We start from the raw sequence: 25,636 nt of genomic DNA on the forward strand, positions 1-25,636 counted from the left end.
GACTTCGGCCCGGTTGGGTGAAGACTTCTCCCAGTAAGGTGATCTTCAAGGGGTTAGTGTTAGGTTTTTTTAAGGGGGTATTGGGTGGGTTTTAGAGTAGTGTTGGTTGTGTGGGTGGTGGGTTTTAATGTTGGGGGGGGAATTGTAATATTTTTTTACAGGTAAAAGAGCTGATTACTTTGGGGCAATACCCCGCAAAAGGCCCTTTTAAGGGCTATTTGTAATTTAGTGTAGGGTAGGGATTTTTTATTTTGGGGGGCTTTTTTATTTTGTTAGGGGGATTAGATTAGGTGTAATTAGTTTAAAAATCTTGTAATTTGTTTATTATTTTCTGTAATTTAGTGTTTGTTTGTTTTTGTACTTTAGATAATTTTATTTAATTGTATTTAATTGTATTTAATTTAGGGAATTAATTTAATTATAGTGTAGTGTTAGGTGTAATTGTAACTTAGGTTAGGTTTTATTTTACAGATAACTTTGTATTTATTTTAGCTAGGTAGTTATTAAATAGTTAATAACTATTTAGTAACTTTTCTACCTAGTTAAAATAAATACAAACTTGCCTGTAAAATAAAAATAATCCCTAAGCTAGATACAATGTAACTATTAGTTATTTTGTAGCTAGTTTAGGATTTATTTTACAGGTAAGTATTAAGTTTTAAATAGGAATAATTTAGTCAATTATAGTAATTTTATTTGGATTTATTTAAATTATATTTAAGTTGGGGGGTGTTAGGGTTAGGATTAGATTTAGATTTAGGGGTTAATAACTTTAGTATAGTGGCAGCGACGTTGGGGGTGGCAGAATAGGGGTTAATAAATGTAGGTAGGTGTCGGCGATGTTAGGGACGGCAGATTAGGGGTTAATAATATTTAACTAATGTTTGCGAGGCGGGAGTGCGGCAGTTTAGGGGTTAATATATTTATTATAGTGGCGGCGATGTCCGGTTCGGCATATTAGGGGTTAACATTTTTATTTTAGTGTTTGCCATGTGGGGGGGCCTCGGTTTAGGGGTTAATAGGTAGTTTATGGGTGTTAGTGTACTTTTTAGCACTTTAGTTAAGAGTTTTATGCTACAGCGTTGTACCATAAAACTCTTAACTAGTGACTTTAAAATGCGGTACCAGTCTTGACAGGAGAGGGTCTACCGCTCACTTTTGTCAGACTCGTAATACCGGCGCTATGCAAGTCCCATTGAAAAAATAAGATACGTAATTTACGTAAGTGGATTTGCGGTATTTCCAAGTCTCGCCAAAAAAGTGAGCGGTACAGCTGTACCTGCAAGACTCGTAATACCAGCGGGCGTTAAAAAGCAGCGTTGGGACCGGCCAACGCTGCTTTTTAAGCCTAACGCAAGACTCATAATTTAGCCGTAAGTTTTTACCAAGTCTGGTAAGTAGGAGATTTTGTGTATCCCAATCAGCAGGAGATAATCAACTCTTGCATACACTTAAGCCTCAAAGAGTTCAGTCCCAGACATTACGTCTGCATATCTCCACATATCTCCACATGAGGTCATTACCTGATAACCTTTTATTACATAGAGGAAAGATCAGGAAATTAAACTTCAAACAAGGTCATATAGTGAACATCCCTTTGAAATAAACTGCCTTCACTAATTGAACCAAATGTTTTACCTTTTGTTTTCCAACTTGTCCCAAGCAGCAGTGAGGGGGGCAGGGCCATAGTCAGACCAATTCATATCAAATTAGATTTTTAGCTAAAATGAAATATTAGATTCTACGATCCATCTGTAGTTCATTTAAGGCCACTTCACAGATACCCTGACAGGTTGATTTCTGGAGCTGCCTCTTGTCTACGTGGCTTTTCTATTGAGAATACAGCAATGTTCATATAAGGTAACAACTAATTGTAAACAATTTAATACAATCCAGCAGGTAAAAGACCATTGGGAACACATTAGAGGGAGAATATTTGATGGTACTCCTGTCCCTTTAATGTTTTGTCTCTGACCTTTAGCACATTGGATTTTAAAAAGGTAAAACAGTAATATATCTACATCTATTAACCTATTATCACAAAGAATTATACATTTGTATGCATATATGGACCAGAAAGAATTAGAGGAATGAAAATGCTGTTCTGTATCAAAATATGGGCCTAGTAAACCGGCTGTAACAAAATGATCTCCATTAACATCTATGAAGATGTTTGATGTTACCATCAATTTAAACGGTTTATCAAATGGAAACTAGTCAGTGTTTTTTTTCATCCTAGTTCTTGGTAAAATGGTGCAAACATTTCCTGGAGACCTTCTGGTACTATGAGGTCTAGGCTGTGAGAATAAGTTATGTGGGCTATGCCTGGACCACTGGGGGTGAGTTTGAGGATGTTTTGTGGGCGGAGCGGCAGGTATAAGTGGGCTGTGTATGGAGTTGATGCAGAGAGTGCGTGGACGCTGGGTAATCTCCTATTTCACATTGGAAACCAGGACATTTGGCCTGAAGGGAAATTAGTGGGAGAAACAGCAGAGCTCCAAAACTTGCCCTGTAATTTGTCAGAAGGGGGAGATCTGCTGGGAGCTTTATCCTTGTACCTCTGCTCACCTTGTTTATTACCTAGCTTAACCACAACCCCCGCCCCACAAACCCCACCTATGGTTAAAATTTACTACCTTATATAGACAATAAGCTTAGAAATTAAATTCTTGTAAAAGGTTTAATTAGACATAGTAAAACAGTCTTAGCATTACAGTTTCATTATTTATTATGCCTATTTATTTATTAATTAATTCAGACTGTTGACTCTCTGACATGCTGCACAGTAACTGCTTGATCAGTGCAGGAGTTCAATTATATCTCAAGCTCCTTTAATCTGTTGTATCTAAACATTACATTTTGAAATTAGTTATAACACCTGTTCCTGTATTGAAAAAACAAAACAAAACACTTTTTTATGCTTCTGGGTGTGTAACTGTCCACCAATAAATCTGCAAGAATTTACGGCTAGAATACAAGTTTTGCGGTAAGATGAAAAAGCAGCGTTAACAGGTCCTAATGCTGCTTTTTCACTACCGCTGCTATTACGAGTCTTGCAGGTTTAGGGGCACCGCACACTTTTTGGGCCTTACCGCAAACCGACTTACGTAAACTTCTTAAACCCTTTTTTCTATGGGACTTCCATAGCGCCGGTATTACAAGTCTGTCCTGGGAGGCCAAAAAGTGAGTGGCACAGCCTCTACCAACAAGATCCGTAACCCATTCTAAAGTCAGTAGTTATGAGTTTTACGCTACAACGCTGTAGCATTAAACTCATAACTAAAGTGCTACGGTACGGACATCGCCGCCTCTATAATAAACATATTAAACCCTAAACCACCGCACTCCCGCCTTGCAAACACTAGTTAAATATTATTAACCCCTAATCTTCCGCCCCTAACATTGCCGCCACCTACGTTATACTTATTAATCCCTAATCTGCTGCCCCCAACATCGCCGACACCTACCTACATTTATTAAACCCTAATCTGCCGTCTCCAACGTCGCCGCCACTTTTCTAAATTTATTAACCCCTAAAGTCTAACCCTAACCCTAACAGCCCCTAACTTAAATATAATTTAAATAAATATAAATAAAATTACTATAATTAACTAAATTATTCCTATTTAAAACTAAATACCTATAAAATAAACCCGAAACTAGCTACAATATAACTAATAGTTACATTGTAGCTAGCTTAGGGTTTATTTTTATTTTACAGGCAAGTTTGTATTTATTTTAGCTAGGTAGAATAGTTATTAAATAGTTATTAACTATTTAATAACTACCTAGCTAAAATAAATACAAATTGACCTGTAAAATAAAACCTAACCTAAGTTACAATAACACCTAACGCTACACTACAATTAAATAAATTAACTAAATTAAATACAATTAAATAAATTAAATTAAATTAGCTAAATCTCAAAAAACAAAACACTAAATTACAGAAAATAAAAAACAAATTACAGATCTTTAAACTAATTACACCTAATCTAATAGCCCTATCAAAATAAAAAAGCCCCCCAAAATAAAAAGAAACCCTTGCCTAAACTAAACTATCAATAGCCCTTAAAAGCGCCTTTTGCAGGGCATCGCGCCAAAGAAATCAGCTCTTTTACCTGTAAAAAAAAATACAAACAACCCCCCAACAGTAAAACCCACCACCCACACAACCAACCCCCCAAATAAAAGCCTAACTAAAAAAACCTAAGCTCCCCATTGCCCTGAAAAGGGCATTTGGATGGGCATTGCCCTTAAAAGGGCATTTAGCTCTATTGCAGGCCCAAACCTCTAACCTAAAAAACAAACCCACCCAATGCACCCTTAAAAAATCTTAACACTAACCCCCGAAGATTCACTTACCGGGAGAAGTCTTCATCCAAGCGGCAAGATGTCCTCAAGGAAGCCGGCAGAAGTGGTCCTCCAGACGGGCAGAAGTGGTCCTCCAGACGGGCAGAAGTCTTCATCCAGATGGCATCTTCAATTTTCATCCTTCCGACGCGGAGCGGCTCCATCTTCAAGACATCCGGCGCGGAGCATACTCTTCAAACGACGTCTTCTTCGGAATTAATATCACTTTAAGTGATGTCATCCAAGATGGAGTCCCTTAGATTCCGATTGGCTGATAGAATTAAGGTTGAAAAAATCCTATTGGCTGATGCAATCAGCCAATAGGATTGAGCTGGCATTCTATTGGCTGTTCCAATCAGCCAATAGAATGTGAGCTCAATCCTATTGGCTGATTGGATCAGCCAATAGGATTGAAGTTCAATCCTATTGGCTGATTGCATCAGCCAATAGGATTTTTTCAACCTTAATCCGATTGGCTGATAGAATTCTATCAGCCAATCGGAATCTAAGGGACGCCATCTTGGATGACGTCACTTAAAGTGATATTCATTCTGAAGAAGACGTCGTTTAAAGAGGATGCCCCGCGCTGGATGTCTTGAAGATGGAGCCGCTCCGCGTCAGAAGGATGAAGATAGAAGATGCCGTCTGGATGAAGACTTCTGCCCGTCTGGAGGACCACTTCTGCCCGTCTGGAGGACCACTTCTGCCGGCTTCCCGGTAAGTGAATCTTCGGGGGGTTAGTGTTAGGATTTTTTTAAGGGTGTATTGGGTGGGTTTATTTTTTAGATTAGGGCTTTGAGCCTGCAATTAGAGCTAAATGACCTTTTAAGGGCAATGCCCATCCAAATGCCCTTTTCAGGGCAATGGGGAGTTTAGGCGTTTTTTAGTTAGGCTTTTATTTGGGGGGTTGGTTATGTGGGTGGTGGGTTTTACTGTTGGGGGGGGGGTTGTTTGTATTTTTTTTACAGGTAAAAGAGCTGATTTCTTTGGGGCAATGCCCCGCAAAAAATTTTTTTAAGGGCTATTGATCGGGCTATTAGATTAGGTGTAATTAGTTTAAAGATCTGTAATTTGTTTTTTATTTTCTGTAATTTAGTGGTATTTTTTGTGATTTAGCTAATTTAATTTAATTTATTTAATTTAATTAATTTATTAAATTGTAGTGTAGTGTTAGGTGTTAGTGTAACTTAGGTTAGGATTTATTTTACAGGTAAATTTGTATTTATTTTAGCTAGGTAGTTATTAAATAGTTAATAACTATTTAGTAACTATTCTACCTAGTTAAAATAAATACAAACTTGCCTGTAAAATAAAAATAAACCCTAAGATAGCTACAATGTAACTATTAGTTATATTGTAGCTAGCTTAGGGTTTATTTTATAGGTAAGTATTTAGTTTTAAATAGGAATAATTTAGTTAATTATAGTAATTTTATTTAGATTTATTTAAATTATATTTAAGTTAGGGGGTGTTAGAGTTAGGGTTAGACTTAGATTTAGGGGTTAATACATTTGATATAGTGGCGGCGACGTTGGGGGTGGCAGTTTAGGGGTTAATAAGTGTAGGTAGGTTGCGGCGATGTTAGGGGCAGCAGATTAGGGGTTAATAAATATAATGCAGGTGTCGGCGATGTTGGGGACAGCAGATTAGGGGTTAATAAGTATATTGTAGGTGGCGGCGGTGTCCGGAGCGGCAGATTAGGGGTTAATAAGAATAATGTAGGTGTCGGCGATGTTGGGGGCGGCAGATTAGGGGTTAATAAGTGTAAGATTAGGGGTGTTTAGACTCGGGGTTCATGTTAGGGTGTTAGGTGTAAACATAACTTTTGTTTCCCCATAGGAATCAATGGGGCTGTGTTACTGAGCTTTACGCTGCTTTTTTGCAGGTGTTAGACTTTTTCTCAGCCATCTCTTGATGTCTATGGAGAAATCGTGCATGAGCACGTACGACCAGCTCACCGCTGACTTAAGCAGCGCTGGTATTGAAGTGCGGTATGGAGCTCAATTTTGCTCTACTCTCACTTCTTGCCTTTTAACGCCGGGTTTATAAAAACCCATAATACCAGTGCTGCAGGTAAGTGAGCGGTAAGAAAAAACTGCTTGTTAGCACCGCACAGCCCATAACGCAAAATTAGTAATCTGGCCATTTGTTAGTTTGTAAATCAATTTTAATAATTTTTTTCTTTTTATCATTAAAAAAATATTTTCTTTTTTTTTTTTAAATATATGTTATTAATGAGGTCACAATCGTACAGTACAGACGTCACATTTCCATACATTATATAAGAAATATCAGTACATGTTACATTAAATCATAGGTAGATACATTATATTCTCTAGTAGATCATCAGATGCACTTTCAAGCAGGACATAAATAGAAGTTCTGTAATCTTTGGATGAGTTGTGGACACAACAGATTCATTGTAACATTATTATGGATAATAATTCTGCACTCTACCATGTAACCCTCAAAAAAAAATGTTCTTATATTATTTTATCCCTGCTAACTAACATAACATAACTAGTAACTATAAACTCAAAAACTCAATTAAACATAAACCATCAGTCTCCAAACCGTATCAAGGAGGGGCGGGTAAGGGGGGGAGAGAGAAGAAAGAGGGAAAAAAATAATAATAATAATAATAAAAAAAATAATAAGACCTCACTTTGCTAGGAAAAGAAAGTTTCAATTGACATATCTCCCATTACCTCTGAGATCTCTTGTGTAGGGGAGGCATTAAATAAGGATATCCATTCTCCCCTCAGTGTAGCCTCTATCATAATCTCGTGTTGCATAAAAGGTTTGAGAATTTGTTTTTGTCTCCCATTTGGTAGCCTTTCTATCAAGGCTTTCCATTTTCTCAAAAAGGTCGGGAGTCTATGTTTGAAATCCAAGATTGCATCTTGTTGTTCTATGAATCATTTTTTATATAAGGCTTTTTTAAAATGTGTCAGGGTGGGTGGGTTCTTAGAGCACCAAAGGGTCAGTATACAGTTTCTAGCTACTAGTGTGCAGAGGGTCAGCAAAGCGTGAAGTTTATGGTTCACGTTATCCCAGAGAAATAGGTAAATCTTATTGAGATCAAATTTAATGTTGATGGCAAGGGTTGTTTTAATCCAATACTGGATAAGACCCCAAAATCGTCTAATCATTTAGAAAACAATGAGATAGGGAGGGGTTAGGGTGTTGGCATTTCATGCAGTTATTTGGGTGCTGGGGGTTCCACTTCGCCCTCCTACTAGGTGTAATGTAGTCTCTATTAAGTAATCTAGTTTGTGCCTCTCTCAATGTCATGTTTAGTGTAGCTGATTTAGTCTTAATAAGACTATTTTTCAAATCTGCAATGGTGAGTTCAGTTGCTGTGCCTAACTGCAGTTTGCCCAAGATATCAATCTGAATCTCAGTTGTTTGCCTTCTCAGTAGTTCTTGATAAAACCCAGAGATTGAGAACCTCCCTAGAGTAAATGCAGTCTGTGAAATTGCGAATGGAGCTTGGCTCCAAAATTTTGGATTGGAGTCAACTAAGGTCGTTATATAGTGTCGAAGTTGTAGATAAGCATAGAAGTGTGTATGTGGGATGTCAAATTTTGTTCTTAGGTCCTGAAACGTTCTTACAGTGTGCGACAATGGATCCAGAGCATCCCCCACCCTGCTCAGCCCCTTCTCCCTCCAAAATTCAAAAGGTGTGTAGTCATTTCCGGCTGGGAAGTTCGCATTTCCAGATATAGGAATGAACTTAGGAGATGGTTGTGATTGTCCTAGTCGTTTATGGGCCTGAGACCAAGCCACGAGAGGATCTTTATATAAGAAATTGTTTTTAATGTGTTGTGGGAGATCTTTCAGGGGGCAATATGGAAGATAAGCCAGGGCATATGGGGCTGTAACTGATTCTTCCAAGGATTTGTCATAGAAGTGTTCTGTATTTAGTTGCCAGTCCATTACCACCCATAGCAAGGCCGCCCAATTGTATAGCCGAATATTTGGAAGACCCAATCCTCCATCTAGATAAGGAAGTTGAAGTTTTTGGGTAGCTATTCTCGGTTTGCGTCCACGCCAAATAAATTGTCTTATGGCCCTCTCCATTCTCCTAATATCACCCTTGGCCAATAAAAAAGATAGCATTACCATAGGATACAGAATTTTTGGCAAGAGTGACATTTTATATAGGTTGATATGGCCGGTGAGGCCCAAAAGGAGATCCTTCCACCTAGCAAGTTGAGAGCATATAGAAGTACACTGTGATTCAATGTTTAGTCTATACAGGGTATGAGGGTTTTTGTTCAGGTTTATACCCAGGTAGGATAGTGAATTAGACACCTCCATAAAGGGGTACATTGTATCATCAGTGTAATCCCTGCATAACCACAGTATTTCTGACTTAGATTTATTAATCTTGTAACCTGACAATGTACCAAACCTCTCCAGGGTCTCCATGATCTTAGGAACATGAAGTTTTGGAGAATCAACAAATAAGAGCATATCATCTGCATATAAGGCCAGCTTATGCGCATTGTTATTGATGTTCACACCTGGGAATACCTGTTTTAGCCTCACCGCAAGGGGTTCTATAGCTAGGTCAAAGATCAGCGGGGACAGAGGGCACCCCTGTCTGGTACCTCTTTCCAAGGTAAAATCCGGTGAGAAACTACCATTAACTAGTATGCGGGCCATGGGGGTTGAGTATAACTTATGCAAGACTTGTAAGTAGGGGCCCTGAAAATTAAAATGTTCTAGTGCTCTGAATAGGTAAGGCCATTCCACTGGATCGAAAGCTTTTTCTGCATCGAGGGATAAGAGAAAAGCTCCTGACCTTCCAACAGGCGAGTTAGAGGTCCCCTTTTCCCAGTAGTGATTTATAACCTGAAGCACTCTTCTAAGATTTGTCACAGAGGTTTGCCTATAAACAAATCCCGTTTGATCGGGGTGAAGAAGAGTGGGTAAAATAGTCTTTAATCTATTTGCTAGAATTTTGGTGAATATCTTATAATCTGCATTGAGGAGCGAGATTGGACGGTAAGATTCTGGAAGTGAATGGTCCTTCCCTGGCTTGGGGAGCAGGGTGATATGTGTAGAGGAAAAGGTAGTAGAGGGCAAAATGTTACCTCGTAAAAGGCCATCATAAAGTCTATTTAGGGTAGGTGATACCTGGGGCAATAATAATTGGTAGAATTCTGTCGGGAGGCCATCAGGCCCGCTGCCTTCCCAAGCGCCAAAGACTTAATTGTGAGCTGAGTCTCCTCTAATGAGATGGGTGAATTGAGTGATTCTAATTGTTCGTCATTCAGTCGAGGGAGCAATATTGTGCTCCAAAACTGCTCAGACGTAGCTTCATCAGCCTCGGGTTGTTTGGTGTATAAATTTTTAAAATATGACGCACAGCACTGTGCTACCTCAGATGTTGACTTGTAAGTAACACCCTTATATTGTAATGCAGCCACTTCCCTTCTAGTCCCAACGCTGCTTTATGTTTCAAGAATGCCTCCATTTCCTCTTTAATTAAGAGGACCTCCTCATATGTCTCCCTAGATTTATTTAAACTGTATGCCCGATAGGATCCTTCAAGATCTTTCTGCAGGTCATTATATTTTTTTTCAAGTTTGCTTTTCAAGTTTGCCACATATGATATAATCTGTCCCGTGAGAACCACTTTAGCAGTGTCCCAGAACAGGTGGAGTGTCCCTAAGTGCTGTTGGTTGTCAGTAAAGAAGTCATTCCAGCAGTGAACAAAGTATTTCTGGAAGGTCTCAGAGTGCAATAGGTAGGATGGGAATCGAAGAGTATTTCTATTTGGCCTGGGTTTATGTAGCTGTAGTATAAGCCCTATTGGAGCATGATCAGATAGCATGATTGTATGTATTTTCTCCTGTCTAACGCATGGGATCAGAGAGTCTGATACCAAAAACATATCTATCCTGGATAGGGAACCCGCGGTTTTAGATAAGCAAGTATAGTCCCTGTCCATTGGGTGCCTCCTTCTCCATATGTCGCACACTTCCAGGTCCTGCTGTAATTTTTTAAGTATTTTATGTTCAAATTTACCTTTATATCTCAATAATCTAGAGTTAACCCTCTTCGGGTGGAGCCAGGATCTATCTAACTGAGAGTTGGGGGCCAGGTTAAAGTCACCTCCAATGACAAGAGGGAAACCTGCAAATGGAGTCAAAGCCTGTATAAATCTATCCCAAAAAAGAGTATATTTGTTGTTAGGTGCATAGAGATTACAAAGTATGTATATAGTGTTTTGTAGTTTAATTTTTAAGATCAGGAACCTACCCTCACCATCCTTATAAGTTTGAAGAATGTCTACTGCATTTCTTCTCCCAAACAAAATGGCCAGGCCCCTACTAGAACTTGTGTAAGATAAGTATGAGAGTGATCCCACCCAAGTTCTTTTCAATTTGTCATGTTCTGCGTCTGTCAAGTGTGTTTCCTGTAAGAAAGCAATGTCCGAGTCTAATCTCTTCAAATGGGACAATATAGAGCTTCTTTTCACTGGGGAGTTAATACCCCCAACATTCAATGATGTTAATTTAATTGACATTTATCACACATGTAGGAGAATATAGCCAGATATGGATGAAAAAAAAAAAAAAAAGGGAAACTCCCCCCCCTCCCCGGTTGCATCTTATAGCCAGAGGAAACAAATTTGCGGTGGAAACATAAGTGTAATCATTAAGGACAGGTCAAATAATTCTCTTCAGTCATTACAATCTTATTTACATCAATAAATAACAGATGCTTAACATACACCAACCCAGGGACTCCTAGGTTAAAGCCAATATACCATTCCTCTTTAATATAAACTGACACCTCACCTCACCGATTCCCCTTAAGGTGTTCAAGTGGTATAGCTTCTGTGTATTCTCCTTTGTTGTGTGTTAAAGGTGTATTCTCAGACGTGTTCTCCATATGTGTATTAGGGTGTGAGAACTCCTGACCTCTCAAGTCCCTAGGTGTGCAAGGCCGGTCCAAAACTAGAAGTGTAGCATTGATATATAGTGTTTCAGTTTCTACTAAAAGTATCTCCCTGTCTAATGCAAGATGGTGTTGGATCGATCCTAGAGCCCTATCCCTCTGTACCTCATGAAGACCTGCATGTGTGTTCCTGCATGTCTGGGACGGCCCTCTAGTCATTTTGCTGTCAATGTGTGGAGACTGGCAATTGCTTCCCCTTAGGTTTGTGACATACACTATTACATTATATGCCTGATAATCTAGTTGAACCAAACAAAAAACATAAATACATTTCAAAACAGAAAATAGGGTCAGAGCACAGACATTTTTCAGAGCAAAATGTAGAATGTTATCAAATGGCAAAGGAAAACCGTTAGAACAAAGAGCAAAAAATATTTTCTTATGTTTAAACAATGCTCTTTCATAGGCATGGTGGATTTTTTTTTAAAGATTTATGGCCAGTTTACAAGTAGAGCGTTATTTTAACGTTAAAAGGGGCAAACACGTTAACTAACTAGCCATTATAAGTGGCTGGTTAATGCTTCTGTGAGCTCACAGGAGCATTTTGCACTTAGCACAATAAACCAGAGGTCTCACCTCTGGTTAATTATAAAAAATGTGCCCCAATTGCCCCCCAAATAAAGTGTACAGTTGCCTTCATAAAATAAAAATAGTAGCATCTTTATTTTTTAATTAAAATAACTGCACAAAGAAGATATAAAGTGATAAAGTGAGGGGATGTGGAGTGTTAGACATTGCAGTCTATAGGGACTGTGTTTTTACTGTTAATATATATGTATATGCTTATATACATACAGTTTATATTATATTTATGTGCAGGGGCAGAACTACCGGTGGTGCAGCAGTTTTTTCTTTTTTTAAACTTTTTTTTTTCAAAAATTTTCCACCCCCTGTGGCCCCATTACTCCTCCCTCCAGACTTAGTACAGTTTTAAATCAGAGCGTTGCCGTGGGTTACCATGGCAGCGGTCTGAAACATTACCTGCTTAGCGGGAAAGAAGAAGGAGAGGTGCAGCTGACGCGGCGTCTTCCCCATGCTCATTGCCTAGGGCTGTGTCGGCTCTGGATGCGTGTGGCACTGACGTCATTGCCGGACGCTCCTGATGCCGGCCGGTCCTGTGGCGCCAATCCTCTGCCTATTTAAACGGGCAACAGGCGATAAGTCACTGCCCAAGTATAGTTACTACTTCTTGTGCTCCTGGGAGTGACAGATCATCTGCTGAACTAAATATATTGTTGCTGAATCCTTGCCTGTCTTACTACGCTACCTGGTTAACCCCTTAACTGCTGGACTGATACTTTGTTGCTGAAACCTTGTCTGTCTTACTACTCTACCTGGTTAACCCCTAAACTGCTGGACTGATACTTTGTTGCTGAACCCTTGCCTGTCTTACTACTCTACCTGGTTAACCCCTTATCTGCTGGACTGATCCTTGTTACTGAACCCTGCCTGTCTCACTATGCTACTTGGTTATTCCCTAACTTGCTGGACTGACTCCTTGTTGCTGAACCCTGCCTGTCTCACTTCGCTACCTGGTTAACCCCTTTATTACTGGCCTGCCTTTCTGTTGCCGGATCCTGTCTGCCTATTTGCCTTGTGCTGTCCAGCCTGTGGTGAGTGCCGCTCTTCTCATTTTCCTGATACTCTCTGCTCTGGGATATTCCCTATCAACGCCGGGATAACAAGACTACTGGCCGAGTTTGGTCTGATAGAGGAGTATCCCACAAGTCTTACATTATACTTGGGCCATGGAACCAGATGAGGTGGCACGAGCTGTTTATCTCCAAGGACAGATGTTGGGAACCCATACTACACAACTGCAGAATATGGATTCCAAGCTGGAGGCTATTACCGCTCAACTCTCCTTATCAGTCACATCAAGGAATACTGCTCCTGTTGTTTCACCGCCAGTCCCTGCTCCCAGTACTGTGGCTTCTCCCTCTGCTTCTGGAAGCATACCCGGATTCCTTTGCCTGACAAGGGGTTTCCTTAACCAATGTAGGCTGCACTTCCGTAATGATACTCACACCTTTGAGTCTCCCAAGTCAAGGGTAACCTTTATCATTTCCTTGCTGAAAGACAAGGCCCTAGCCTGGGTATCTCTTTTTCTTGAACAGGGCTCTCCTCTCCTGCATGATGCTGATGATTTCGTTTCTGCTTTTTCTGCTGTGTTTGGGGCTTCTGGTCATACCTCTGCTGCAGAATATTCGCTCCTGGATCTTCACCAGGGAAACAGAACCGTGGCTCAGTTTGCTGTTGAGTTTTGCACCTTGGCACTTGAAACCACTTGGGATGGCAGTGCTCTCAAGGCGGCCTTTAGGAGGGGTCTGCAGGAACGCATCACAGATGAACTCACTTATCGTGATATCCCTTCTTCTTTGGATGACTTTATAGCACTTTTTATCAGCCTGGACTCCCGCTTTCAGGTGAGGCAAGCGGAGAGAGACCGAACTTGGAGGGTCCTCCCTTCCCTTCCCCCTGTTCGTCCGGTTCTTGCGACATCCTCTACCCCTTCAGCAGCTCCAGTTGCCTCAGTGGAGAAACCCATGAATCTCTCCTTCTTCAAACCTTCAGAGTCCAAAAGACAGAGAATAAGGAGACTGAGACTATGCTTTTATTGTGGCTCTAACTCCCACCAACTAAAGGACTGTGACATTCGGCCGGGAAAAGCCAATGCTTAGAGGATAACACAGGGGTACCTCTAAGCATGATCTCTACCAAAACCCCTCACTCCTCTCAGTTCCTGGTACCTGTTACCCTTACCTTCTTTCAGAATACTGTCCACACTCAAGCCTTCATCGATTCAGGGGCAGCTGGCAACTTCCTGGATCACCGTTTTATGATGCAAGCTGGTCTACCTCTTCTACAGAAAAGACATTGTCTCAAGATAACTACCCTGGATGGCATCCCCCTTGGTTCTGGTTTGATCCATTTTGAGTCAGCACCCCTGACCCTGACTGTCAGTGTTCTTCATACCGAACAGCTCCAGTTTGAGGTCATTCATTCCCCAGCTCAGTCTGTCATCCTTGGTCTCCCTTGGCTTCGTTTACATAATCCACAGTTCGACTGGGCTGAGGGACAATTGGCTTCTTGGGGTGCCTCCTGTTTCCACTCCTGCCTTGCTAAAGTCACTCTTCTGCTCCGCATTCCCATAGCTTGCATGCAGACTCCCTCCATCCTTCCTTCGGTATATGCAGACTTTGTTGATGTGTTTGAGAAAAAAGCAGCCAACATGCTGCCACCCCACCGTCCCTATGACTGTAAGATTGACCTCCTTCCCGGAGCCCCACTTCCTAAAGGAAGGACGTATCCACTCTCCAAGGCAGAAACCAAATCCATGGAGGAGTACATCCAAGAAAACCTAGCCAAAGGTTTCATTCACCCTTCTTCCTCTCCTGCTGGGGCTGGTTTCTTTTTTGTCGGCAAGAAGGATGGTGGGCTCAGACCCTGCATAGACTACAGGGTCTTGAACAACATAACCATCAAGAATCGCTATCCCATACCACTGATCACTGAACTGTATGACTCACTCCAGGATGCTCACTTCTTCACTAAATTGGACTTACGTGGAGCATATAATTTGATTTGTATCTCTTCAGGCCATGAATGGAAGACCGCCTTCAACACAAGATCAGGGCATTACAAATACCTTGTAATGCACTGTCATCGTTTACCTGGATGATATCCTTGTTTTCTCTTCCACTTTAGAGGAGCATCACAGGCATGTGAGACAGGTGCTTCTTCGTCTCAGGGACAACTCTTTGGTAGCCAAGCTGTATAAGTGTGAGTTTGATCAAGTCCGGATCCAATTCCTTGGATATGTCATCTCGAAGGAAGGTTTTGCCACGGATCCTGCTAAACTCACCACTGTACTAGAATGGCCTTAACCTATTTCCTTAAAGGAGTTACAGAGGTTCTTGGAGTTCTCAAATTATTACCGCAAGTTCATAAAGAACTTTTCTCAAACAGTCGCTCCTCTCACTGAATTGACTAGACGGAACAAGGACTGTAAACATTGGCCTCTTACGGCCATAAATGCCTTTTCTTGTCTGAAAAAGGCTTTCTGTTCAGCTCCTGTGCTCCACCATCCTGACCCTGACCTACAGTTCACCTTAGTAGTTGATGCCTCCGAGATAGGGGCTGGAGCAGTTCTTACCCAAAGGGACCCTCTGATTTCCAAATCACACCCTGTAGCCTTCTTTTCTAAACGTTTCACTCCTGCTGAGAGGAACTACGATGTGGGTAATCGTGAACTCTTAGCCATTAAAATGGCCTTAACTGAATGGCGTCACTGGCTAGAGGGCACCATCAACCCTATCCAGATCCTCACTGACCATAAGAATCTGACTTACTTAGAAACTGGTCATCGACTCAATCCTCGTCAGGCCAGGTGGGCCTTGTTCTTTTCCCGTTTTCACTTTGTGGTTTCCTACCTTCCTGGAAACAAGAACAAGAAGGCGGACGCCCTTTCCCATCAGTTCCCTCACTCAAGTGATTCCTCCGAAGCTCCTATCGAACACATCATACCCCTCTCCTGTGTGATCGCCCAACTCAATACCACTCTTCTGCAAAGATTACAACGTGCTCAGTCTAATAAACCTCCTGGTGCCCCCATGACCTCTGAAATCCTCTTTGTGCCTCGGAACCTTTGTATCCCTGTGCTAGCCTGGGCTTATGATAGCAAACTCTCAGGACATCCTGGTTCGACTAGGACCTTCAGGCGTCTTTGCCAACATGTTTGGTGGCCTACTATGAAGTCTGACGCTCAGGACTACATGAAAGCCTGCACAATTTGTGCTTCCAACAAGACTCCCCGATCCTTGCCTCCTGGTCTGCTCCAACCATTGTCCATTCCCAAACGACCCTGGACACACATAACGATGGACTTCATTGTTGATCTTCCCTCTTCCGACCACCATACTGTTATATGGGTTGTGGTGGATCGCTTCTACAGACTGGCTCACTTCGTACCCCTAGCCAAACTACCTTCTGCTCAGGAATTGTCGTCCCTTTTTCTCTTGCATGTGGTACAACTTCATGGCATTCCTGTGTATATCGTCTCCGACAGGGGTTCACAGTTCATCTCTGCCTTCTGGAGAGCCTTTTGTAAGTTAATTGGAACCACTGTATCCTTGTCATCTGGCTACCATCCTCAGACCAAAGGACTAACTGAGAGAGCAAACCAGGATCTTGAAGCCTACCTCAGAGCCTTTGTCAACACTTGCCATACCAACTGGTCTGCATTACTACCCTTAGCTGAGCTGGCAAGAAACACCCATTGGCACTCGTCTTTTCAGTGCTCTCCATTCCAAGCTGCAGCAGGGTATCAACCTTGTATCTTCCCTCTTTCAGCTTGGTCCACTGGGGTACCTGCCACAGACCGTCATGTCACTGATCTCACCACTCATTGGCAACGGATTCGCTCTCAGCTCTGTTCAGCTGTCTCTAGATGTAAGAGGTTTGCTGATCGTCACAGGGCTTCTGTACGTGCCATTCCAGTGGGTGAACATGTTTAAGTCTCCACTCAACATATCCGTCTATGTCAACCCTGTCACAAATTGGGGCCTAGGTTTATCTGTCCTTACAAGGTCCTAAAAAGACTGTCTCCTGTTGCCTACAAAGTGGCCTTGCTGAGAACCCTACGCATATATCCAGTCTTCCACATCTCACTACTCAAGCCGTAAATCAAGAATAGATATTCCCAGCCTCAAACTCCTCCTCCTCCACTCTTGATCCATGGTAACCCCGAATATGAATTGGCTAAGATTCTGGACCCCAGATACAGAGACAGACAATTGCAGAATCTGATACATTGGAAGGGTTACTCTGTAGCAGACCGCTCCTGGGTTCCTGCCCGTGATGTGCGTGCTCCATCTCTGGTCTCCAAATTCCATGCTGCTCACCCTTTGAAGCCGACTCTGGTTCCCGGAGGGAACCCTTGAGGAGGGGGCTATGTCACGCCATGCCATTGCTAGGGGCACCGCATCTTTCCCATGCTCGTTGCCTAGGGCTGTGTCGGCTCTGTATGCGTGCGGCGCTGACGTCATCGCTGCATGCTCCTGGTGCTGGCTGGTCCTGTGGCGTCACTCCTCTGCCTATTTAAATGGGCAGCAGACGATCAGTCACTGCCCAAGTATAGTTACTACTTCTTGTGCTCCTGGGAGTGACAGATCGTCTGCTGAACTAAATATATTGTTGCTGAATCCTTGCTTGTCTTACTACGCTACCTGGTTAACCCCTAAACTGCTGGACTGATACTTTGTTGCTGAAACCTTGCCTGTCTTACTACTCTACTGGTTAACCCCTAAACTGCTGGACTGATACTTTGTTGCTGAACACTTGCCTGTCTTACTACTCTACCTGGTTAACCCCTTATCTGCTGGACTGATCCTTGTTGCTGAACCCTGCCTGTCTCACTTCGCTACCTGGTTAACCCCTTTATTACTGGCCTGCCTTTCTGTTGCCGGATCCTGTCTGCCTATTTGCCTTGTGCTGTCCAGCCTGTGGTGAGTGCCGCTCTCCTCATTTGCCTGATACTCTCTGCTCTGGGATATTCCCTATCTTTCCGGCTCGACGCCGGGATAACAAGACTACTGGCCAAGTTCGGTCTGATAGAGGAGTATCCCACGAGTCTTACAACACAAAGGAGGTTTGAAATCTTTGTATGGAACGTGAGCTAAAAGGTGTACAGTAAGAAATTAGCACAGAACATGTGGTTGGTGCTTGATCGGATATACAAAATTAGTAAAAATGGGTAAGATAAAGTGACATGAAATAAATGATGTCAGAATCTATAGATTGGTTATTTATGCTGAAGTACAGAGCTAAGGGATGTCTTTTACAACAGTATCAGTGATTTGTAGATATATGTAATGTAATCTTGGGGCATATATGCAATTGTTTTGGTTCAGTGTATTATCTTATTCACAGATGACATTTTATTAACTTTAGTAGATCCCTTACTATCCTTACAACACATAGAAAAAAATATTGGAATAAAGAAAATGGTCCAATTTTCTAGTAAATAAAAACAAATCAGAAATTATCAATATTATGACTCCGGCCATGATTATGCCACAGCTAAAAATAGAAGCAGTCACCACGTCCACATTGCCCAGCGTTACTGTTACTGGTAAGAGTGCTGCTAACTTAACCATTATCGAACAATATGTCACATTGATTTTGGCAAAAAAAATTCCCAGACGACCCTCTGAGTTTAATTATCAAATAACAATCCTCTTAATGTTAATATTCTGCAGACATAAAAACGAGAAGTGTTTAATTTACCTAAGGAATGATTTTACACATAGCTGTTTTACTGCTCCAGAATCTGGTACACAATTGCCCATCTCCTTTGACACTAAAACAGTTACTTTCATTAAAAGGTAAAAGCATTTCTATGTGTGCTATTGATGTTGAAATGAATAAAGGTAATAAAGGCACACATGTTGTTTGGTGTTATAGAGTTAAGTGCCAAATGTACTGTACAACATGTCTTTTTTTTTTAATACATATTTGCTAAAGTGCCAGTATTATAAAAAGTGTTCAGTTTGCTACAGTTAATGCTTATATTATAGTAAACATAGATAGTATCACTATTAATCTATATATAGCCAGTGAGGCAAATTGTCCTTATTCCATAAGAAGACATTAATAAAAATAATCATAGGCTAATATAATTAATATAAATATCAACTATTAATAGTTTGATAGAAATATTTTTTATATATATATATATATATATATACTGTATATATATATATATATATATATATATATATATATATATATATATATACATATATATATATATATATATATATATACATATATATATATATATATATATATATATATACATATATATATATATATATATATATATATACACACACACACAGAGAAGCACACTCACAGGAACTGGGGTTGCTGTGTTCCATGTTCAGAGAGGAATTGCCTGGTATTTCGGCGCTGGACTGACCGTAATAGGCGGTGTCGTGAGTGAGCTCGTCTCAGGTGCAGTAATAAAGAGGTCCAGACCAGATATTTATCAAACAAGGGCTCACCTCAGGAGAGGTAATCTTTATTACACTGTTGCAACAGTGTCCCAGCACAAAAAAAACAGCAACGCAAGACTAACACATTTTCATATACATGCATTTTTATACTATTACAGTTCCTTACAAAGCAGAGAGCTAATTGGCTGATAATGATTGGCCAATAAATCTCACGTGATTAGTGGTTACTAGGAAAGGGGAAAAAAAACAGGTCCTCTATGTTAAAATTTGGGAGATATGTTTTCTTGGAATGTGACCAGAGGCTAGCTGGCTAATTGGATTGAGAAGTTGATACTGCACAGAGAAGCCTTGGATTTTACCTTGAGTTTCAGATATTTAGAAAACTTTGTATGGGAGAAGCCATAACTTTAAGATGTACTGATATATACTTTTTAGGCTAAAAGTAAGTTGTTAAAGATACATCACTTATTAGGTCAGGAGTGAATTGCTGGAAAATACAGAAGTAATATATCTGCAGTTTCAGAGAAGAGTTCAGTAAAAGAAAAGGAAAAGTTTGGTTAAACATATAAAATAATGAAAATAGAATAAGCAGCTCATAACATTCCCCCCTTTGATCGCAAACGTCAAAGTGCCGCGATCACAAAAAGTAAATGTGACTCATGGCGGTTTGACAATCACAATGCTATTAGTACATGGGTGCTCGCGTCCAAGATGGTTCACAGGACTACAAGAGGGTAAGCAAAAACAAGGTAGGAGTGAAGTTATTAGGTAGTAGGCAATTCCGCTATTACCGGACACTAGTCGCCATCGGGTGGAGTAGACAACTACCTAAACATTCCTATGCTGTAAATGTGTGTGTGGCATGACATATGTGTGTGGCATGACATAGTGCAGAAACATCCCCTCCCAGATTTATTAACAACAATTAACAATCCCCATCATTCTTGCAGAGTTGATGGCGAATAGTGGGTTGTCAGGCAGTATCATGGCATGTTTGGGAGGTGAAGGAATTCTGCACCTGTGAAGGAAATATAGAGAGTGTAAGTATAAGGTAATGCAATATGAAAGCAAAATAAAACAATACAGAAAGACAATGAAGAAATAGAAACCACCAGGGAGGGAAAAAGGAGTGGGTTATGGGTATACAGGCTACGACCGGGGTGGCCATCAAGGTAGATGATGGTCCATGGTCTCTCCGTGGCCAGTTTCCCAATGTAGGAAAGTTCTAGACGATCCTAGGGACGTAGTGCATCCTGCATAGGGATAAGACAGGGAAATTTAGGGCACAGCTGGTGGTTAGGCAATAACATTGTAAGATCAAGAGGTCAAAAGAGACATAGAGTAGGAGAGAAGTAGGTGAACTCAGAAGAAATCAGGGTCAAGAGAGATCTCAACATGGTGGGGAGATTCAAAACGAATAGAGGGAAACAAGTACTTGGGAGAAGAATGGGACACAGAGAAAACACTCTTGCATGTAGAAATTAAACCAGGTACACATTGTATACATCAACACAACAGGATAAGGCATACTATAATAACAATGCCATACAGAAAAAGGGAGTGTAACCATCCCAAATTAGGTAGCCAATCAAAGAGATGGTTAAAAATACCTCCAAGGCCAAATTTGTCATCAATCACATCTTGGACATCCTGGGATAGGGACCTAATAACTGTGAGATGGTGACTCAAATTAAGTGATTGATCAGTAACATAGGTACAACATTCTTTTCTCACAAGACTACACCCCCCCTCCTCTCCCCTCCTTGGGAAGCCAGGAGGTAATCAAGGGCCATCCTATTCTGCAATGCTAGTTGTCTAAGCTGCTTCAACTCTTGGGCCACACTCTGAACAACTCCTGCACTCTCATTCATGAAGGTCTGTAGTGTCACAGATAACATGATGATGTCCTGATGATTCAGGTAGACACCAACGGCCGGGAGGATAGCTCGACCAGTTGAATCTCCAGCATACTGTTGGACAAGGGGGGCAGCAAGCTTTCAGATTCACGTTTATTGCGAATTGTGCCCAAGGGCAGCGTGGGGACAACACGGATGGCTGGGGTTACCACACCCAGGAAGCAGATGGCTGTAGAGTTACCAGGGAGGACTGACACCGCTGTCTGTCCACATATCAATACAACCCAGGGGGTGGTCTGCTGAGGAAAGATTGTACAAGGGATGGGGAAACAAAAGTACAATTGGGGCCCTGGAGGAATAAAAAAAAATGCAGTGAGATTATGATTCACAGTCAGGATCATTCCAGAGAAATTTACCAGCTGGAAATGAGTGCCATTACTGGAGATTACATACTCACATAGGGAGGCCCCCAACCGCACCGTACCTTGGCCAATTTCCCTGCAAATAGTACCATATGAGGTGCCTCCCAAAGAGATAAAATTACCTGATGGGTTGAACAATGGTGTACCTGGAGGAATAAAAGTAGACAAATCAAAGGTAAACAAATCAACATTAATACCCATAAGAGGAATACCCCTCTTATGATGAGTGGGAATGCGAGCACAAATATAACAATTGCCCTCTGTGTGATTGGCTATAGTTTGGAGTAGGACAACGTGTGAGTTTAGTCCCCATTCACCTAAAGAATAGTTCTCTGTGGACAATTGGGCATTAGGTAAATTATCATTATGGGGGAAAGAATCGTGGGGGTAAATAGGGGTTGTGGCAATTGTAGTTACAGGGGAACGTCAAGCAAGAAGGGGTGACTTTCATTTCTCAGCTACCCACTTCATAATTTTCAAACCACATTCACTAGTGGGGCTATGCAAATAGACTGGATAACAAACCCCTTAGGACCTTTAAATACGAACTTTGAGTATAATTACTTGTTGAGTGCAGCTAGTAGTAGGAGGAAAAACTGCCACAGATACAAGGTTACCAGAACAAGAGTATTTAGTAAAGGGGTTAGGACAAACACACTGACCAGAAGACACATATTGGGAAATAGAGTAAGAGAGCATGGTCAAAAGTGTGACACAAAACAAAGGAGACATATTGAGGGATGTTACTCAAGATATCAACAGAGGAGTGAGACAATGAAAATAAGAGAAAGACAGATCTTTCAGTTTCACTCATTCAGCTAGTGAGATTTCACTATTTCTGGTTAGTCTGAGTTTCAAACCCAGAAGGGTCTGAATTAACCAATCGTCGTCAGGGTTCTTGGTTACCCCTTCTTCAGAGGCCTTGGTTGCCCCAGCTTCTTCTTTCTTTGGCTTGTTGCAGGCTGCTTCTTTGTCTGGGCTGTATCTTTTACACCTGGAGTAGTGGATCCAAGAGTCGACCTCAGCAACTTTGATAGCTGTTGGAGTAGTCAGTCAGCAAAACCAGGAAGGGAACTTTCCAGAGAGGCTGCAGTGGCTTTTTTTGATAGGTCTGGACTAAAATGAAGTCACCTGACTGGAAGGGATGTGCAGTCATGTCCAATGGCAAAGACTGAGAGAGAGAGACATGTCTGTGGAGAGAATGTCTGCAGTTGCAAAAGATAAGCAGTTAGTTATACATCACCTACTGCAAGGTCAGGCAGGTGTAAGGTGTTGGCACTATACAAAGGAGGTGGCCTACCAAACAATAGTTCATATGGTGAGAGCTTCAGGGTCCCCCTATGGTTTGTGTGAGTCCCAAACAGTGCTAGGGGCAAAGCATCTACCCATTTAAGGCTTACTTGAGAACAAATTTTTGCAATAGTCTGTTTTAGGGTCTGGTTCTTTCTTTCCACTTGGCCTGATCTTTCTGGATGCCAAGGGGTATGGAGATGCCAAGTAAAGCCTAAGGCTAATGTCAGTTGGTTAATAATATTACTTGTGAAATGTCTTCCTCTGTTAGATTCAATTACTCTGGGAGGCCAAACCTGGGTATGAGTTATTTTAGCATTCACTTGGCAACTTCTTGGACTTTCACAGTTCTTGTAGGAAAGGCCTCGACCCATCCAGTAAGTTGGTCCACTATCACAAGTAAATGTTTGAAACCCCTACAGGGAGGTATGTCAGAAAAGTCAATTTGTAAACATTCAAAAGTTTCAAATGCCCATGGGCATCCGCCTGGTGGGCCTTTAGGTTCCCCCCTTGGATTGAATTGAGCACATCTCACAATTCAATACAACCCATTTTGCAGCTTGATGGGGGGGGGGGGGGCAAACCACTGTCTGTTAAGGGTTTCAGCAAGTTGTGCGGTACCTCAGTGTGTTTGGTTATGCAGAAAGGATAGCATAAGAGAGAGGTGTGGTTGAGGTAGAGCAGGGCATCCATCTGGAGTGGACCAGATACCAAAAGTCACAGGTAACACCAAGAATAGTCCAGAGGTGAACAGTTTGTTCAGGAAGAGAAGTGTAAAGAGAGACAATGTAGTGTAAATGGTAGAGAAGTTGCATGCTAAGCAATTTGATCAGCATAACTATTACAAAGTGAAATGGGTTCCTGTGAGTGGGTGTGTGCTTTGCAATGCATGACAGAGATGGAAGTGGGTAAATGGATTGAGTCAAGGAATGCATAAACTTGTGGTGCATTGACAATTTGGGTACCAGCAGAAGTTAGAAAACCCCTTAATTTCCATAATTGACCAGTGGCATATACAATCCCTAAAGCATATTTACTATCAGTGTAAATGTTTACTGACCTGTCCTTTGAGAGCTGACAAGCAAGTGTGAGTGCATGTAGCTCAGCCGCTTGGGCACTGTAGTAAAATGGGAGGGGCTCGGCCTCTATAACAGAATCTGTCATGACTACAGCAGAAACATTCACCATCCTCAAACTTCCATCACAGAACAGTGTCCAATCCAGGTTAGGTAGAGGCACATCAGAGAGGCCATCCCTTAGTTTGGAGGAAAAGAGAGATACAGATAAACAGTCATAGTGTGGGGTACCATCATCAGGTAGAGGTAACAAAGTTGCTGGGTTGAGAGAGGTACAGTGGATGATAGTGATATTAGAAGGTACAAGAAGCAATGTCTCATACCTAGTGAGACGTTGGTTTTAAAAAAATGTGTATTTGTCTGACTGAGTAAGAGGTGTACTGCGTGTGGCACATAAATGTCCCTGTACAAGCTCCTTTCCTCTATTTTGGCATTTGAAATAGCTGATTTAGTCTGTGGTATACCCACCTATAGTAAAAGTTTTATACTGGAGTCTCATCTATCAATCAGCCTAAGTAAACAAGCCAGTAATAAGAAACCACACTCACAGGGGTGCAGGATAGTTAAAGGGACAGTTTACCCAAATTAAGAATAATTTTTAATTGAAACTGCTTGACATAGTTAAATATACTAGTGCTGAGCATACAATAAACTTCATTTTCTTTCTCTGTAAATATTTTTTGAAATCTCAGATTTTATATCAGTTTGCCTATACCCCTTTAAATATTTTTTTTCTTTCCCTGCCTTCAGTGCATAGCACATGCTCCACCCCCTGGCTCCGTGTTCAGCAGTGAGCAGTTATTTTTTTTAGAGCTTGAATACATTCAGGTCAGTGATATCTCTCCGTTTGCAACTTATTTGAAGAGAAAAAGAAAACGTTTGCAACATGCAATTCCACCCCTGTATTAGAACAGACTTTTACACAGACCTGTATGTATTCAACTCAGAAGTCAAATCCACATCGGCATGAAGCCTCAATCAGCTGGAAAGCAAATGTAACTCTTTTTTTTTTTTCCCACTGCTAGTCTCACGGATTTTATATTATACTGAATATATATACAAGGAAAGGTCTGCACAAGGTGATTATGTAACCAAACTATTGTAAAACAAACTAAAGTAAAAATATAGATAATCATCCAGGTCTTATGCAATTATTATGCTCCCAGAGACAGGACAAGTAAACACAGCAGATTTGCATAATCAACAAATGCAAGATAACAAGACAATACAATAGCATTTAGTCTGAATTTCAAATGAGTAGTAGATTCTTTTCTAACACATTTCTAAGTTATGTATATTTCCACTCCCCCTGTACTATGTGATAGCAATCAGCCAATCACAAATGCATATACGTATAGTCTGAGTTCTTGCACATGCTCAGTAGGAGCTGGTGACTAAAAAAAAAATGTAAATATAAAAGACTGTGCACATTATTTTTAATGGAAGTAAATTGGAAAGTTGTTTAAAATTACATGCTGTATCTGAATCATGAAAATTTTATAAAACCTGAGTGTCCCTTTAAATGTAAAGTGTGGGGAGTGATATTTAAATTTATATTGTTAGCTGCCGATTATTTTTTATACTATGCAGCTTGTATAACAAGTCATTGAAAATACATCAATATAAAAACAATTTTACAGTGTACT

Source organism: Bombina bombina, chromosome 5, assembly GCF_027579735.1.
Source record: "Bombina bombina isolate aBomBom1 chromosome 5, aBomBom1.pri, whole genome shotgun sequence".
NCBI classification, from domain to species: domain Eukaryota; kingdom Metazoa; phylum Chordata; class Amphibia; order Anura; family Bombinatoridae; genus Bombina; species Bombina bombina.